The sequence below is a fragment of the Aethalodelphis obliquidens genome, unplaced genomic scaffold, assembly GCF_003676395.1.
Source record: "Aethalodelphis obliquidens isolate GAN/ISIS:26980383/991018 unplaced genomic scaffold, ASM367639v1 scaffold40, whole genome shotgun sequence".
NCBI classification, from domain to species: Eukaryota; Metazoa; Chordata; class Mammalia; order Artiodactyla; family Delphinidae; genus Aethalodelphis; species Aethalodelphis obliquidens.
Genome location: NW_020837984.1, coordinates 2,146,914 through 2,163,949, shown reverse-complemented (window position 1 = coordinate 2,163,949; position 17,036 = coordinate 2,146,914). Strand labels below are relative to the sequence as shown.

The 17,036-nt window shown below is 38.6% G+C and overlaps 1 long non-coding RNA gene across 1 annotated transcript in view; it reads right to left on the bottom strand.

Annotated features, from left to right (window-relative positions):
- The window catches only part of LOC113633532 (uncharacterized), a 193,435-nt gene that overhangs the window by 44,692 nt on the left and 131,707 nt on the right, over positions 1–17,036 (bottom strand). Inside the window, exon 3 of the long non-coding RNA XR_003438224.1 lies at positions 3,723–3,835. This is a non-coding gene — a long non-coding RNA (uncharacterized LOC113633532). The remainder of the gene's footprint in view (positions 1–3,722; positions 3,836–17,036) is intronic.

The window sequence follows — 17,036 nt, the reverse complement described above, 5'->3', positions numbered from 1 at the left end:
GCGCGTCCGGGGCCTGTGCTCCGCAAGGGAGAGGCCGCAACAGTGAGAGGCCCGCGTACCGCAAGAAAAAAAAAAAAAAGGGAGGGAAGAGCGTTCCGAAAAGGATCTACATACACAAAGGCCCTTCGGAGGGAAGAAGTATTTTGTGGGATGGAATACAAGGGACTGGAATGCCAGTGTAGGTGAAGCTGAAAATGTAAGAGGTGGCCTGATAGGAGATAAAGCTAGACAGGGTACCACTGAAGAATTTGTCTTTATTCTTAGAGAAATTGAAAACTATTTAAATATTTTAAGCAGGTAAATAATGTCATCATATTTGCACTTTGGTAAAACACCCTTTTACCTTGAGATAGACTGGAAGGGGGTCAGAATGGATGCAGGTTAGAAGACTATGCAAGCAGCCCAGGAAAAGATGATATGCTAACTTGGACAAAAGTATTGGTGGAGAGCACGAAGAGAAATGAACAGATTCAATATACATAGGAGACAAAGGACTTAATGACAGGTTGCATACGGATAATGAGGGAGAAGGACATGTCAGGAATGAGCCTAAGTTTCTGGTAACCCAATAGGCAGACAATTGTTTCCAAGCAGAGATTCAGGAACCGAGTTTCTTCTATTTGGGACCTCTACTCCCTGCAACTGATGGCTTCCAAGGTCCCTGTGCTCATCTACATCAAGAGGTGGATCAATGGCAGGTTGAAAGTGAGAACATTTTATGGGGCAGGACTGGAAGTGGCTTACATCGCTCTGCTATATCCCTTTGGCCACACTTGTGAGGAAGGCTGGGAAATAGAGTCTAGCTGTGTATTCAAAAAGAAGAGCAAAGGAGTTTGGTTACTAGCTAGCAGTCTCTGCATCAATGGAGAAGCTAGAAAGTGAGTACGGTTGATCACTGAACAATGCAGGGGTTAGGGGTACCAACCCTCTGCCCACTCAAAAATCCATCCAGCCCACCTTATACTCCATATCTTAGGTTCCACATCTATTGATTCAAGCAACTGCGGATTGTGTAGTACTATTTTATTTACTACTAAAAAAATTTGCATATAAATAGACCCATGCAGTTCAAACCCATGTGGTTCAAAGGTCAACTGTATATTCTTTAGTATGGCAATGGAAGTGTTCCACTGGAGCAGAGAACAGTTTTCTAGCTCCTTGATTATTTTTTAGTTTCACTTATTTTTCTCTATATCCCTTCTCTTTAACATACTTCTTGTGTTCAAGGGTAAGTAGAACACTTTACTTAGTTCCACACTTGTATGTATTCATTTTTAATGAGGGCAAATCACCTTTTCAATACCTATTTATTCATTCAATGGATATTTAAATGTCTACAGTTGTCTCAGTCTAGTTGTTTACTCCTTGTCCAAGGATGGCAGAAAGAAAACTATTCTTTTATTAAAAAAAAGGGTATCAGTAATGGGTTTTAAATTTATAAGAAAAATGTTTATGTACAAATATGATTATTTTAGTGTCATTTCTAATAATCAAACAAATGAAAACAGTTTAAATGTATAATAATGGGGGAATGGCTAAGTTTAAACTATGGCACATCTATACAGTGGGGCATTATGCAGTGATTAAAGTGTTAATAAAGAGATTTTTATGGAATGGGGAATATTTGTGATATAGTATTAAGTGGACAATGTAAGAGGTACTATCTCAATTACATAAATATATGTATGGAAAGAAGAGGGACACCAAATATTAACTATAGTTATTTCTGGGATAGGATTAAAAGAACACTGTATTCTCCTCTCTGTACCTTCCTATATCTGCAATTTAATTTTTTTACAATTAAAAAAAATTAAAAGCAAACTCAAAAAAGCCATAGGAATCTTGGAAATATGATAGGTAATCATAGCCAAGCCATATTAAAGCTTCCTAAGCAAAAATGGACATTAAAGCTGAAGGTTCAGTCTAAAATTTGTGAGGGGGTTACAAGAATCTTCCATATGAGTGCTTGTTCAATAGTAGTAAGAGCCCACCAGTCCCATTAATTGGGGGCTTCAACATCTTGGTGACCTACATGCAGCCTATGGGATGGGTCCATCAGTGCTGACCTGGTAAGGCAAAGCCAAAAAGAACTCAGACCAGAGAATCAGACTTTGGTAGATGAGGAGGCATAACAAAGCCAAACGTCCTGGTAAGAGAGAATCAGGGGGAAAAGGCCGGCCTTTGGCTACACCAGCGGTCCCCAACCTTTTTGGCACCAGGGACCAGTTTTGCCACAGGCCGGTGGGGGGCTGGGGATGGCTCAGGCGGTAGCACAAGCGATGAGAAGGGGCAGATGAAGCCACTGGCTCAGCTCATCCGCCGCTCACCTCCTGCTGTGCGGCCCCGTTCCTAACAAGCCGTGGCTCGGTACTGGTCCACAGCCTGGGGATTGTGGACCCCTGGGCTACACAACAGCAGAGCAAGAGGTCCAGATGTCAAACAAGTAGATGCAAAAGGCAAAAGCTGCAGGAGCAGTTTTTATTCAGAAGTGTTTATTCAGAAGTGAGGGTCGGGAGCAAGGATTCAGGTGCCGGGAGTTCACATTAATCTCCTAGGATGGAATTTAGCCCAGGGCCTCAGGTGAAAATCTAAGGCATGTTTACAAACATCTTAACAAACAAACACCATAGCTTAGTGTTACCATATCTGTGTTACCCTTTTCCAAGAAAGGCATTTTTTAATGCCTAGATATTTAAATAGTAATGACAATAACATTTCCTGAGCACCTATTGTATGCCATAGACTGTGGCCTCACACCATGCTAAATGCTTTAGATGCTTTACAGATACTATCTCATTTTATGACAGGGGCATTTCTATCCCATTTGAAAGATGAAGAGACTGAGTCTTGGAGAAGAAACTGCCCAAGTCACACAGGGAGAAAGTGGTGGAGCCAGGTCTATGACCCAAGTCAGTTTGACACCAAAGCTCATAGTCTTAACCACCTCATTACTGGCCAGTGGCTAATTTTATGTGGCCATGGATATTTTCTGTGCTTCTTTTTAAAAACATGTCAGTAAACCACAAATCCTGTCTACCAGGGATGAGGCTAATAGACACCATGGGTGAGTAAATTACATTAAGGGCTTTGGTGCCTGTTAAAGGAATATTACTAATAAAAAAAAAAACGACTTATGAGAGTTAATTTGGAAAATAAGGAGGTCTTCTCAGCATTCCTAACATTACAACATAAGGTCTGAAGATGACTCTTCTTCATCTCTAGCTGAGGTAAATAGGGAGTAAATGGAAAGTTTATGCTAGGGATAGCTAAGGCAGCCATGAAAATTAGCCTGGATTCAGGAAGGATCTAAATGGAATAAGTAAGGCATTAAACAATTAAGATTTCTAATTGGAAACACAACATACAGCCCTTATGTGATTCTTTGGATCACTGAAACGTACCCTCTTTAGACCAAACATCTGAATGACACTGTTAAATATAAAATATAAGTATAAAAAAACCTTTATAGTGCAGTAAACATTTCTGTGGACTGAAGCATAAAATCGATTGGGCAAAGTTGAACAATGAATAAAAGAGTAAATACTCCTTCGTTTGCTTCTTAGAGATTTATGTAGAGCTGTTGAATATCAGTTGCAGCTTAATAACACGCTTAGGTTTTTTTTTTTTTTAATTTATCAAGATTTGACATGTTTTCGTCTGTTGAGTGAAAGCTCATGCAATTAGCTGTGCAGAAAGCTATAAACACACCCAGGCCACTTTACCTTAGCAGATGTAACTGCAAATCATCCACTGAATACTCTCCAGCACTGGTCAAATCTAGTAGACCATTCCAAAAGTAACCATGGGGCTTTCAGTACATATCATTTACTTCCTCCTGTTCAAAAAAAAAAAAAGGTTAATCCCTTCAGCAGCAATTCTCATCCTTTTCTCAAGAGATGTTTTAAATATTCTGTGATTAAATTATGCAAAGAAAATAGAAAATAAGTGATGTTGCGAATGTCATTAAATGGCAGTGGGGAAGTCTCATAGCAGCCCATGATCACCTTGGAGGGGGGTAAAAATCAAACATCTGCTCAACAACACCAAAGAAATGTTGGTTTTGTTTGGTTTTTTTTTTTACTGGTCTGAGGGCCAATCTGAAGATTCCATTTTCAAGTCACTGCACTGATATCAAGATACACTTTACATTCTATGAGTGTGCTTAAAGGAGGGCAGAGTAAGTTTTGATGTCAAATAAATCGAACTAGACGATAAATAAAAAACAAGAAATGAAAAATTATGTAACACAAAGCTATTTAGCTCTGCCAGATGCTTCTGTAGCAAAGAAGGAATCCCAGCAAGTCAAATACATGCCCTGTTATCTTCCCAATAGCTTCAGTAACGAGCTATTTGGTGTGGAAGCAAGCTTGGGCCCTAGCTCTTGACAGTTTTATAGCCCTTGGTCAAAGTTTTCAACAGCATTTGGGCAGGCGTGACTAGGCAGCTAGATTATACATACTGACTTTCCACTTGCAGCTACACAATATTTACTTTACAGGGTGAGCCAGTAAACCTGCTGACCAATTAGGCCACAGATCTTTCATGCCTCATGAAAGCTAAGCAAAGACTGAATATAAAAATCTCAGAAATGCATGCAAACTGGACTTTCCTTTAATGTGTCTTCATATAATCTCCACAAAAAAGAATGTCAATGACCAACAGTCTTCAGAGCCACTTCAGTGTAAAAAACAGAGTGTCTTTCAAGCGAAGAGTTCTAGTTCTTTGGATTTATGGAGACCCATATTCATATGGGAGATAGGATCAAACTTCAGAAAACAAGGCAATTTTATAAGAAATCTCCTGAACTCCTCTAACCCCTCTGTTATTTGGCCTGTTATTCAAGTTCCTCCACAAAAAATTTTCCAACTTTTTAAGCCAATATTTCCTTCAATGAATTCTCTCTTCTAGCCAAATTGATCTTCTCATGGTCCCCTGGACATGTGATGTGTATTCCTACCTCGCTGCTCCATCTCAAACCATCAACCCCTACTTAGAATGTCATTATCTCCTCCCTATCTCTCCTTGCCCAGCCACCTATAGGCCACTTCTCCTTGAGTGGCTGCCTTACTGCAAATTCAACATATCTACTACCAAGACTATATTCTTCTTAAATTTCCATCACTAGCACCATCATTGTTACATCTCAGCCAGGCTCAAAACCTTGAACCGACTTTTGAGTCTCCTTCTTCTTCCATACATCCTATATTTAATCAGTCACCAAGGCCTGTGGATTCCAGCATTGTTATATCTGTTGCAAATAACCACCTGCCTTTTCCATTTCCACTGCCAACACCCTTGCTCAGGCAAATTAGTCTAATTTCCTCACCTGGACCATTTAAAAAGTTTCCCACTGTCCTCTCTGTCTCCAATTTCTCCACCTTTAATCCAATCTAGACACCTCAGCCAGATTAATCTTCCTAAGTACAGCTCCGAGTCACATGACTTCTCTGTGTAAATACCTTCAATGGAATCCCATGGCCTAGTAAAGTTTAATTTAGGAGTTGGCCCCAAGAGCATTCCCCAATAAACTTTCTGCACTGAAATCTTTATCTCAGAATTTGTGTTCAGGGAACCCAACCTAAGACACCCAAACCCCTTTCATATCTTTCACTCCTGTCCTTCATATAGCCTACATTCCAGTCAGACTGGGGGAATCTGCCATCCTTAAAGACACTCCATGTGTTATCACTAACTCATTCATCCACAAAGTATCTACTGAATATCTGAAATGTTCCAGGCTCTATAAGAGGTATTGACCAACCTAAAGGGATATAGACAAGTAAACAGGCCATTAGAATACAGTATGAACAGTGATTTCCCAGCTGAGTCCAGAGGCAGAGCAAGGGAGAAGAGCGTGCTAGCTGGGAACTGTGTGCACAAAGTCCTGGAGATGGGAAAACTCACCTCGGGAGTCTGTAAACTGCAAGAGCACTTCAAAATGGCTGACGCTCAGGGAGCCTGAGTGGTGGTGGCAAGAGATGAGACAAGAAAGGCCAGCAGGGCCAGAACAAGAAACACAAGCAGCCTTACTTAAGGATGTAGACACTTTGCCTTAGGTCAAAAGGGAGCTATTAGGAGGCTTTAAGGTAAGAAAAAGCATGATGGCATTTGTACTTTAGAAAGACTCCTCTGCCTGCAATGTAGAGAAAGAATTAGCTGGAGGAAAGCTTGAAGGCAGACGGCTACTATAGTCATCCAAGCAAAAGATGATGGAAAGCTGACCCAAGGAGGTAACAATGGAGACAGAGAGACCTGGACAGATTCAGGAGATATTAAGAAACTATAATATAAAGGGCATGATGATTTATCATATGGAGGGTGTTGGGAAGGGAGGAGTCAAAGATTAAACCATGTTTCCAACTTGAATAACTAGATGTACATTATTCATTGAGATAGGCAACACTGAGGAAGATGCATAACTGGGGAGAAAGATAAGGAGTTCAGTTTTGGTCATGCTGGACTCAAGGTATTTAAGTAAGAGTTGGATATGCGGGTGTCAACAGAAGAGAGGTATATAGGTTTGACCTTCAAGAGAGCAGTCTGGCTAGAGGCACAGGTGAGGCATCATCAGCATACATATGGTCATAGAAACCTGGGGGTGAGGTTGAAAAGAGCTGTCAGAAAAGCAGGGAGAAACCCAGTGGAGTGTGGTGTCATGAAGCCAAGAGAACCCTTCAAGATAAAGCAAAGGGTCAACAGTGTCAAATATTGCTCAGGCCAAATAAAATAAGGACCAAAAAGATTGTCCACTGATTATAAACACATCTGTGGTTTTGCTCAAACTATTCCACAACCAGAAACCATAGAAACATTTCCCATCTTTCTTTCAAGGATCGTCTCAAATTGCCTCACATTTGCATGGTGATTTATTGAATATCGTCACATGTTACCTCATTTACTGACTAAGATTTCGAGGGTTAAAACCATCTCTTATGTATCTTGGCATCTCTCTCAGCTCAGTAAAATGTGGATGCTGTAGGTTCAGAAAAGGAGCCAAATTTGCAGTGAAAGCTCCATGAAAGAAGAGAATCCATGGATGGGAAGAGTTGGTCCACAGACCAGAACTATTGCTTGTCCTTGTCAGCAAGATGGCACAACTAAGACAAGTCTGTGTCCTCGTGAGAAGAGTCATGAAGAATTGCCCTTGACTGTTAAAAAAGGAACACCAGACACTCAGTCTTTATCCTTATATGCAAACTTATTGAATGAAATGATGGTGACAAGGCCATCCTGCCTTTTCACCAAGACATTAACCTAATGGACCAGCTTAGAATTAGATCTGGAGCAAAATGCCCACATCCCCCAGACACTGACTGACAACACTCACCCCAAAAGGGAGGCCATGAGCAGCCACTGATATGGAGGCATTCATCTTCTGACTGTTCTTTTTTCTGGAGGGCAAACATCTAAAAAGGAAAACCTATTTGAATAGGTGTAACTGCCAACTTCACTTACCCCTTCATAGTTAATGAGCCTATTTTGTTTTATGGGTGCTTCAAAAGAGCTGACAGAGAGGAGAGACAGCTCTGAATGGAAAACAGCTTGCTGAGCCCTCATTGTGAGGTGATGGCTTGCCTTGTCATGCCCTCTCAGACCTATATTTCAATGATTCCCTTTTCAAACACTGATCGAAACCCAAAGGAAAAGAGAATTCGCACTCTCCTCCAAAGTGTCAACATGTTAGAATATTTCAAGGCAGCTTGAGGAAGATGCAGCCACCAGCACAGTAACAGTTAAAGCAGTAGTGATGTGGTACATTTTTTAAGACACTCAGCCCAGACCTCCAAAACTTGCTGCTCAGCAAGTTGCCCTCCCCCATCCCTGCCTACACAACATTCTTCTTAAGTTCTTAAGAGGCCCTGGCATTTAGAACATTGGCAAGTATTTACTCAATGCCCAGAAGAGTACCTTCAAAATGGTGGGTGCTTGATAGTGGTGACACTCAACAAATAGCCCTTTAAGCATTAGCTTTTTATAAACGGAGTGAAGATTAAAGTTAAAGATAAAAATTCCTAGCAGCTTCTGTCTGCAATATGTTTCCTAAAGAAAGTTCAGTTCAGTAAGACGTTAGTAAAATGCCTATTAATATTAAGCACCACAGGAGTTCAGGAGTTCCCCTCTTTTCATCAAGTCATTTTGTCATTCAGCACTGCCTCCATATTAATATTGCACATAATATTGCAAACTTCACTTCCGGATGACTTTACCCCTTATACTGTGGTTTCTGCTGACAACCCTGAGTGGGTTAAAAACAGATGATCCATTTTACACTGGTCCATTCTACAGGTGTCCAAGCATGCATGGCATCATTAAAGTGGGACCAGCTATGTAAGGAGAGCATTTCAAACAGGAGAAAGAGTACTATAAATCAGAAGCTTAAGAAGGAAAGTAGGGATTTAATCCAATGCCAGCATTTTACATGACTAAAAAATTTTTAAACAAGCTAAGACATGAGAGAAAGTGCTTTACCAAGGTCACATAGTTACAAGTATCTTCTCAGAATTAGTTTTATTCTCTTGTGTCCCCGCTGTTTTAACAACTGTAATATTAGATTCCTATCACAATATACTAGTATGCTACATTTTATAATCTTAATAACCACACAGAGCACACAGCTGATTAGTAGGCCTTCAGGAGTAACATAGATAGAAAGATTAAGAACAATTTAGGTAGGAAAGAATTTGCTCCAAACACCAACTATATATTAAGTTGAGAAGAAGGCTATGTGTAAATAGGCCAAAATTTTTCACCTGTAGCTAGTAAAATAATAATAATACTAACAACAACAACAAGAGGTAGAATTTTTTAGATGTATCAACACATCTAATCCTGACAACCATCCTATGAAGTAGAACTATTATCCCCATTTTAGAAGTGAGGAAACCAGGGCCCAAAGAGGTTAAGTAATTTTCCCAGTTGTTCACAGGTTCTATAGCTAATAAATGAGAAAGTAAGGAGTTAGACCTAAACTGTCAGGCTCCAGAGGCTGCCCTCTTAACCACCATGCTGTACTGACTAGGCTTAATATACACAACCATAAACAACATGCATGAGACTAATTTGATTAAAAAAAGCTTTCCACAGGGCTTCTCTGGTGGTGCAGTGGTTGAGAGTCCGCCTGCCAATGCAGGGGACATGGGTTCGTTCCCCGGTCCGGGAAGATCCCACATGCCGCAGAGCGGCTGGGCCCGTGAGCCATGGCCGCTGAGCCTGCGCGTCCGGAGCCTGCGCTCCGCAACTGGAGAGGCCACAGCAGTGACAGGCCCGCGTACCGCAAAAAACAAAAAAAAGTTTTCCACATATAAAATTAAGATTTTTCTTCTTTTATATTAGGTCTTGGAAGTGTTGATCTAAAACAGAATAATTCAATGTCTCACAATTTTCAGGCTGTCCTTTCCACTGAATGTGTTGCCTTTCATTTCACTAGCTAATTTTTATAACTAGTATAAGACTGCATCTACTTTAAGAACTACAGGAATGCACTTATTTTAATATTTTTCAAGAACTTAGACTTTTTTCTCTAGAAGATTGCTTTTTCTAAACTAAAGATTTAGCACCTCTACCTTTTGGTCGTCATTCATAGCTTGTTCCAGTTCTCATAATTTATTAGTGGAAATTATGCTTGGTTTTTGGAATAACACATTGTAGATTGTAAATGGGGTTACTTTCCACTAAGTGTAAATAAAAGATTCCAATAGTTACTACATATTTTACCAGTGAGAAGTTAACTGTAACTTCAAGTGAGCCCTTTTTGAAACAGAATCTGAATTTTTTTTTAAATGGTCAAAATAGGAGATGGCTTCTCTGTCAAATACTTATCTCATACTTTTAAGCTGATCAGAATTCTCCAAAGTGTCAAATTATAAATCACTGTCAAAAATAACAAATTAAATTAATTATCAACTTACAAAATAATTTGAGTAATTATAATTCAATAGAATTTGTTAGGTGACTATAATGTGACTAGTCAGTAGCAGTAACAAGTATCCATATTATTTATAGGTAGAAATAAAAGGGTTATTTACTGATTAAATGTGAACAATCAACTTCTTTTTAGCTCTTCTTCTCCAAGTAGCATATGGACCCCAACAGTTAATTTTTCACTCATTTTCCAAATAAGATGAAGTAAAAATATGACTTGAAGAAAAAAATCAAAAACTAAGCATACCAAGCATGGTATCTTACTTTAGTAAGGTACCTATGATGCACAGGATGCTCATAAGATATACCTAAAAATTCAAAAACAGGTCTAAAATCATTTTACACCACTAGTTTGACTACATTTTTATGGAGAAAGACACACTGAAGTAAATTTCACTAATTCATTATAATTCTTTAACCAAGTTTCTATGTACATTTATAGTATTTCTAATTTTTCTATTTTACTTTTACTTTCTATACTATTTTCATTGTGATCAATTCTTTGGGGGGTGAATTTTGCAATGAAGCTTTTATCATTTATGAGGTTTTTATCTATATCAAATGTTACTGATTGTGCCTTCAGTCATTTTGAATTTTCTTTTTGTGACCATTTTTTGATACCAAGTAAAAATTTTCCCATCTAAATTTTGTCAACAATATTTTCTTCTGTTAAATTTGGTAAATTACACATTTTATCATGTGAAGTTTTAATAACTGTCACAGTTATTTCTTACTGATTCTTTACACATGTAATATTCATTATGCTCTTGATTAAAAATAACTGATTGTTGGTTCATGATAATGAGTAATTTCTCTCAGATAATCCAGGATTGACCTACTATTAAGGGCTGGCCAGTTGTATGGTTTGTATACTTCTAATAACCCTTGTATTCCATGAAGCAACTGTCCACATCATTGACTGAATTATCTTGTTCAAATTTCTTAACCTGACTACCTGACTGTTTCTGTTTTCTAATTTATAAAATCAGAATTATAATAGTGCATAACTTATAAATTGTTATATTATAAGAGAAAATACATGTAAACCACTTACAGCAGAGCCCAGCACCTAGGAATCAATAAATGCAGCTATCATACTTTTTACTTTTTTTATTAATGGCAGGTAAAAAAGTAGATAGAAGGATCAAAATGTCCTTGATATCAATATGATGGAGGCAAAATGGCAAGATCGAAACAGCAAAATCAAAAGGTGGGATCAAAATATCCTGTTTTATTTACACATAGTACCTAACTCATTTTCTCTCTGAAAGAGAAAAAGAAGAAACTTTCATTATTACATTCTCTATCATAATTTAGTAACCATTTTACTGTCTTAGGAATAACTCTATACTAAGTTCACTTAAGTAAAAATATAATAAAACACTATGTAATTCATAGCAAAGACTGCTACCTCCTTGTGACTTTGTTTTTTGGGGTTTTTTTTTTGCTGTAATGACTGCTCACAGCTCCTAAAAGTTACAATATCTACGTTAACTTGCTTAGCAATCTGCCCTTCTCAATATGTTTTCATATCCATTGCTTCAAATCTGCTCAACATCACTAATTATTAGAGAAATGCAAATCAAAACTACAATGAGGTATCACCTCACACCAGTCAGAATGGGCATCATCAGAAAATCTACAAACAACAAATGCTGGAGAGGGTGTGAAGAAAGGGGAACCCTCTTGCACTGTTGGTGGGAACTTAAATTGATACAGCCACTATGCAGAACAGTATGGAGGTTCGTTAAGGAACTAAAAATAGTATTACCATATGACCCAGCAATTCCACTCCTGGGCATATACCCAGAGAAAACCATAATTCAAAAAGACACATGCACCCCAATGTTCATTGCAGCACTATTTACAATAGCCACATCATGGAAGCAACCTAAATGCCCATCGACAGACGAATCAATAAAGAAGATATGGTACATATATACAATGGAATATTACTCAGCCATAAAAAGGAATGAAACTGGGTCATTTGTAGAGACGTGAATGCACCTAGAGACTGTCATACAGAGTGAAGTAAGTCAGAAAGAGAAAAACAAATATCGTATATTAACACATATATGTGGAACCTAGAAAATGGTACAGATGAACCTGTTTGCAGAGCAGAAATTGAGACACAGAAGTAGAGAACAAACATATGGACACCAAGTCATATGGGAAAGCAGTGGGGGGTGGGGGTTGTGGTGTGATGAACTGGGAGATTGGGATTGACATGTATACACTGATGTGTATAAAATGGATGACTAATAAGAAAGTAAATAAATAAACATTAAAAAAAATAAAAGCCCCTGTTGACAGCATATCACTTTCAAGGTAACTAATGTTTCATTTCTCTACTCTCCTTGGAAATTTCCTTGGAAAAAGCTGTCTATACACAAAGTTTCCATTTCCCCTCTTTCCATTCTTTCTCATGTTTACTAGAAATGAGCTAACTCCCTACCTCTTCACCGAAATGGATATTGGCAAGGTCACCAGTGACCTTCATACCGACAAATACAATGATCAGTTCTCATCTTATTCAAACTACCAGCAGAATTTGATACACTTGATCAGTGCCTCTTCTTGAAATAATTTTTTTATTTGACTCTAAGATATCATGATCTCTTGATCTTCCTCCTATTGCACTGACTGCTAGTCAGTCTCCTTCTAGTCTCTTTTGGTGAATCCATCTCATCTCCCTAATCCCGAACACTGGAGCCCCCAAGGTTTCAGCCCTGAGATCTCTTCTCCATCTAGATCCCTTCTGTAGTTGATATCATATACTCTGGTCTTTAAGCACCATCTATGTACACTATTTGGACTTCTACCTTGAATTGCTATGTTCTTATACCAAATGTCTATTTGACATTTCAGCTTGAATGTTTAATAGGCATTTCATACCTCACACTTAACATTCACACTTAATTGAACTCATGATAGATTCCTGCCCCAACTACCATGAACGTGCTCCTCTTACAGTCTTCCTCATCTCAGTGGCAACTCCATTCTTCCAGTTGCTCAAGCCCAAACCTTAGAGTCACTCTTTGACACCTTTCTTCTTCTCTTATTTCCAATTATTCAACAAATCTTGTCAGCTCTATCCTCAAAATAGACACTGGATCTTATACTTCTTACTATTTCCAATGCCATTACCATAGTCCAAGCCACCAATTCTCCTATCTGGCCTATTGTTGTAGCCTTCTAAATGGTCTTTCTCCTTTAATTTAATCTCCTATAGTTTATCCTACAAAAAGCAGCCAAAGTCAATCTTTTAAAACATAAGTCAGATCATATCATTCCTTTACTCATAACCCTCCAACGACTTTCAATTAAAAAAAATAATAATAAAGTTACATTTTTATACACTAACAATGACCTAGCTGGAAGGGAAACTAGGAAAACAATCCTATTTACATTAGCACCAAAAAGAATAAAATACTTAGGAATAAACTTACCTAAGGAGGTCAAAGATTTATATACTGAAAACTACAACACATTGATGAAGAAAATTAAACATGGCACAATGGAAAGACATCCCATGTTCATGGATTGGAAACCTTAATATTGTTAAAATGTCTCTACCCAAAGTGATCTACAGATTCAATGTAATCCCTATCAAAATCCCAAAGACGTTTTTATCGAAATACTTTAAAAACTCTACAATTTAGGGCCTCCCTGGTGGTGCAGTGGTTGAGAGTCCGCCTGCCGATGCAGGGGACATGGGTTTGTGCCCCGGTCCGGGAAGATCCCACATGCTGCGGAGCGGCTGGGCCCGTGAGCCATGGCCGCTAAGCCTGCACGTCTGGAGCCTGTGCTCCACAATGGGAGAGGCCACAACAGTGAGAGTCCCGCATACCACAAAAAAAAAAAAAAAAAAACTCTACAATTTGTATGGAACCACAAAAAACCACAAATAGCCAAATCAATTCTGAGAAAGAACAGAGCTGGATGCATCACATTTTCTGATTTCAAAATACATTATGAAGCTACAATAATCAAAAGAGTAAGGCATGAACATGAAGACAGACAAATAGACCAATGGAACAGAATAGAGCCCAGAAATAAATCCACACAGGTATAGTCAATTGGGGCTTCCCTGGTGGCACAGTGGTTAAGAATCCACCTGCCAATGCAGGGGACACAGATTCAAGCCCTGGCCCGAGAAGATCCCACATGCCGTGGAGCAACTAAGCCCTGGGCCACAACTACTGATCCTGCACTCTAGAGCCTGCGAGCCACAACTACTGACGGAGCCCACATGCTACAACTACTGAAGCCCACGCACCTAGAGCCCGTGCTCCACAACAAGAGAAGCCACTGCAATGAGAAGACCACACACCACAACGAAGAGTAGCCCCCGCTCTCCCCAACTAGAGAAAGCCCACGTGCAGCAACAAAGACCCAACACAGCCAAAAATAAATAAATAAATAAAAATTTTAAAAGATACAGTCAATTGATCTTCAACAAGGGTTCCAAGAATACACAATGTGGAAAGGATAGTCTTTTCAACAAATGGTTTTGGGAAACTGGATATCCACAAGCAAAAACATGAAACTGGACCTTTATCTTATACCATACAAAAAAAAAAAAAAAAGAAAAAACCCAACTCAAGCATAAGTCCTGAAACTGTAAAACTCCTAGAAAAAACATAGGGGAAAATCTTCATGACATTGATTTTGGCAATGATTTCATGGATATGACACCAAAAGCACAGCCAACAAAACCAAAAAAATTAAAAAGTGGGACTATGTCAAATTAAAAAGCTTCTGCACAGCAAAAGAAACAATCAACAGAGTGAAAGGCAACCTATGGAATGGGAGAAAATATTTACAGATCAAATATCTGATAAAGGGTTAATCTCCAAGAGATACAAGAAACTCCTACAATTCAATAACAACAACAAAAAATTACACTAATAATCTGATTTCAAAAATGGGCTAAGGAATTGAATAGATATTTCTTGAATGACATAAAAATGACCAACAGATATATGGAAAAAGTGAGTGCTCATCATCACTGGTCAACAGGGAAATGCAAATCAAAACCACAAGATATCATCTCATACCTGTCAGAATGGCTATTATGAAAAAAAACAAAAGACAATAAGCATTGGCAAGGATATAGAGAAACTGGAACACTTGAACATTGTTGGTGGGAATACAAAATGGTGCAGTCACTGTGGAAAATATTATGGAAGTTTCTCAAAAAATTAAAAATAGAACTACTGTATGATTTAGCAATCCCACTTCTGGGTATGTATCCAAAAGAATTGAAATTAGGATCTCAAAGAGGCATTAGAACTCCCATATTCATTGCAACACTATTCACAATAGCAGAGGTAGAAATAACCTAAATGTCCATTGACAAAAGAATGGATTTTTAAAATGTGGTATATACATAAAATGGAATACTATTCAGCCTTTAAAAAAAGGAAATTCTGCAATATTTGACAACATGGTGAACCTTGAGGACATTATGCTTAAGCCAGACATAGAAGACAAATATTGTATGATTCTACTTATATGGGATATCTAAAATGGTAAAATTCATAAAACCAAAGACTGCAATGATGGTTACCAGGGCTGAGAGGAGGAAATGAGGAGTTATTAATCAATACTCATAAAATTTCAGTTAAGTATGATGAGTAAGTTCTAGAGATTTGCTGTACAATATTTGTGTCTGTAGTCAACAATAATGTATTGTAAACAAAATTTGTTAAGAGGGTAGATCTCATGTTAAGTGTTTTTTACATTAATAAAATAAAAAGGAAATATACCTCAGTTTTAAATGTTTGAGGTCCTCTAATAATTCACAGGATGCTTATTATAATAACAAAATAAGTATTTTTGACATGTAAATCTAATAACATTTCCCACCCTATCCCCAAAGCATTTTGATGGCTCCCCATTGTTCTTAGGATTAAAGAGCATGGCCTCTGAGCCTCTGGATGGTCTGGGCTCTGCTGCCCATCTTCACATTGTCCCTTCCTGCTGCCTCATCCTCACTCTATTCCAGCTGCCCTGGCCTTCTCTTTCCCTGTCCCCCTATCACAGAGCTTTGGCGCTTGGCCACAGTCTCTAAAGAACTACTTACCCCACTCTTCAACCAAATAAATCCTCTTGTTCCTTCAGATCTCCTCCCACCTCACAACTATGTCAAAGCCACCTATTTTATGCTCTAATATCTCCACGACTTCCATTTTTCTAACTCTTATTACTGATTATCATTTTAAATGTATTTGTGTGATTGTGTGATTACCCTTTGTCTTTCTCACTGGATCCTAAACTCCATACCTGGCTTTAACAGTGTGCCTGGAACAGAGTAGGTGCACTATGAAACAAATAAACAAATGAACGGCCTAAACAAAACAAGCAGATTTGAATTTATACTATCACTTGGGTTGTAACTTTGTAGTCTTCCAACATGTAGTTCCCATATTGGGCAAGTTCCATAGAGGAAGCAGCCTTTTCACCCTGAATAAAGCCCTCACCACAGGAATCCAAGGGGAGGGCATGAAGTACTTCAGATATCAATGGCCTTTAGTTCCCCTGGGAGGGATTAAAGTTATCATACAGGTGAGGAAAGCCAGGTTGTGCCAGAGGAAGACCTGTTAACTGCACTAGGAGTTATTCTCGCCACAGCTACTCCCCCTTCTGAGAGTTAATCTCTTCTCAGATGCAAGGATTTCTGACCATCTGACAATATTGATCTTTTGGCCTCTCTGAAAAGAGCCAAAATTTTTTATGGCTTGGAAATTGTTTTGTCTGTTTTTCAGCTCACCATAACTTAACTTCAAGCTATAATATCTGAGGGAGAATCTAAATGCACAAAAAAAGTTTACCTGATCCACAAATCCCAAGTGTATCTCTTCGTGGAATCATGGCATCCTAAGGGTGGAATGGACCTAAGAGAGGTCATAACCCATCACCTTTCACACCTGCAACTCTGAGTCATTCCAGGCTTCTCTCTTGAGTGTTCCCTTGAGCTAAGGCAATCTGTCCCACATAGTTTAGGGGACTTGGCACAGAACTTCATGAAAGTTCTGTGATTAAAGAGCAAAGAAAGATGAATCTCTCCACAAAGATGTAGAGAAATAGGAAGAGATGGTGCAGAAAAGGGA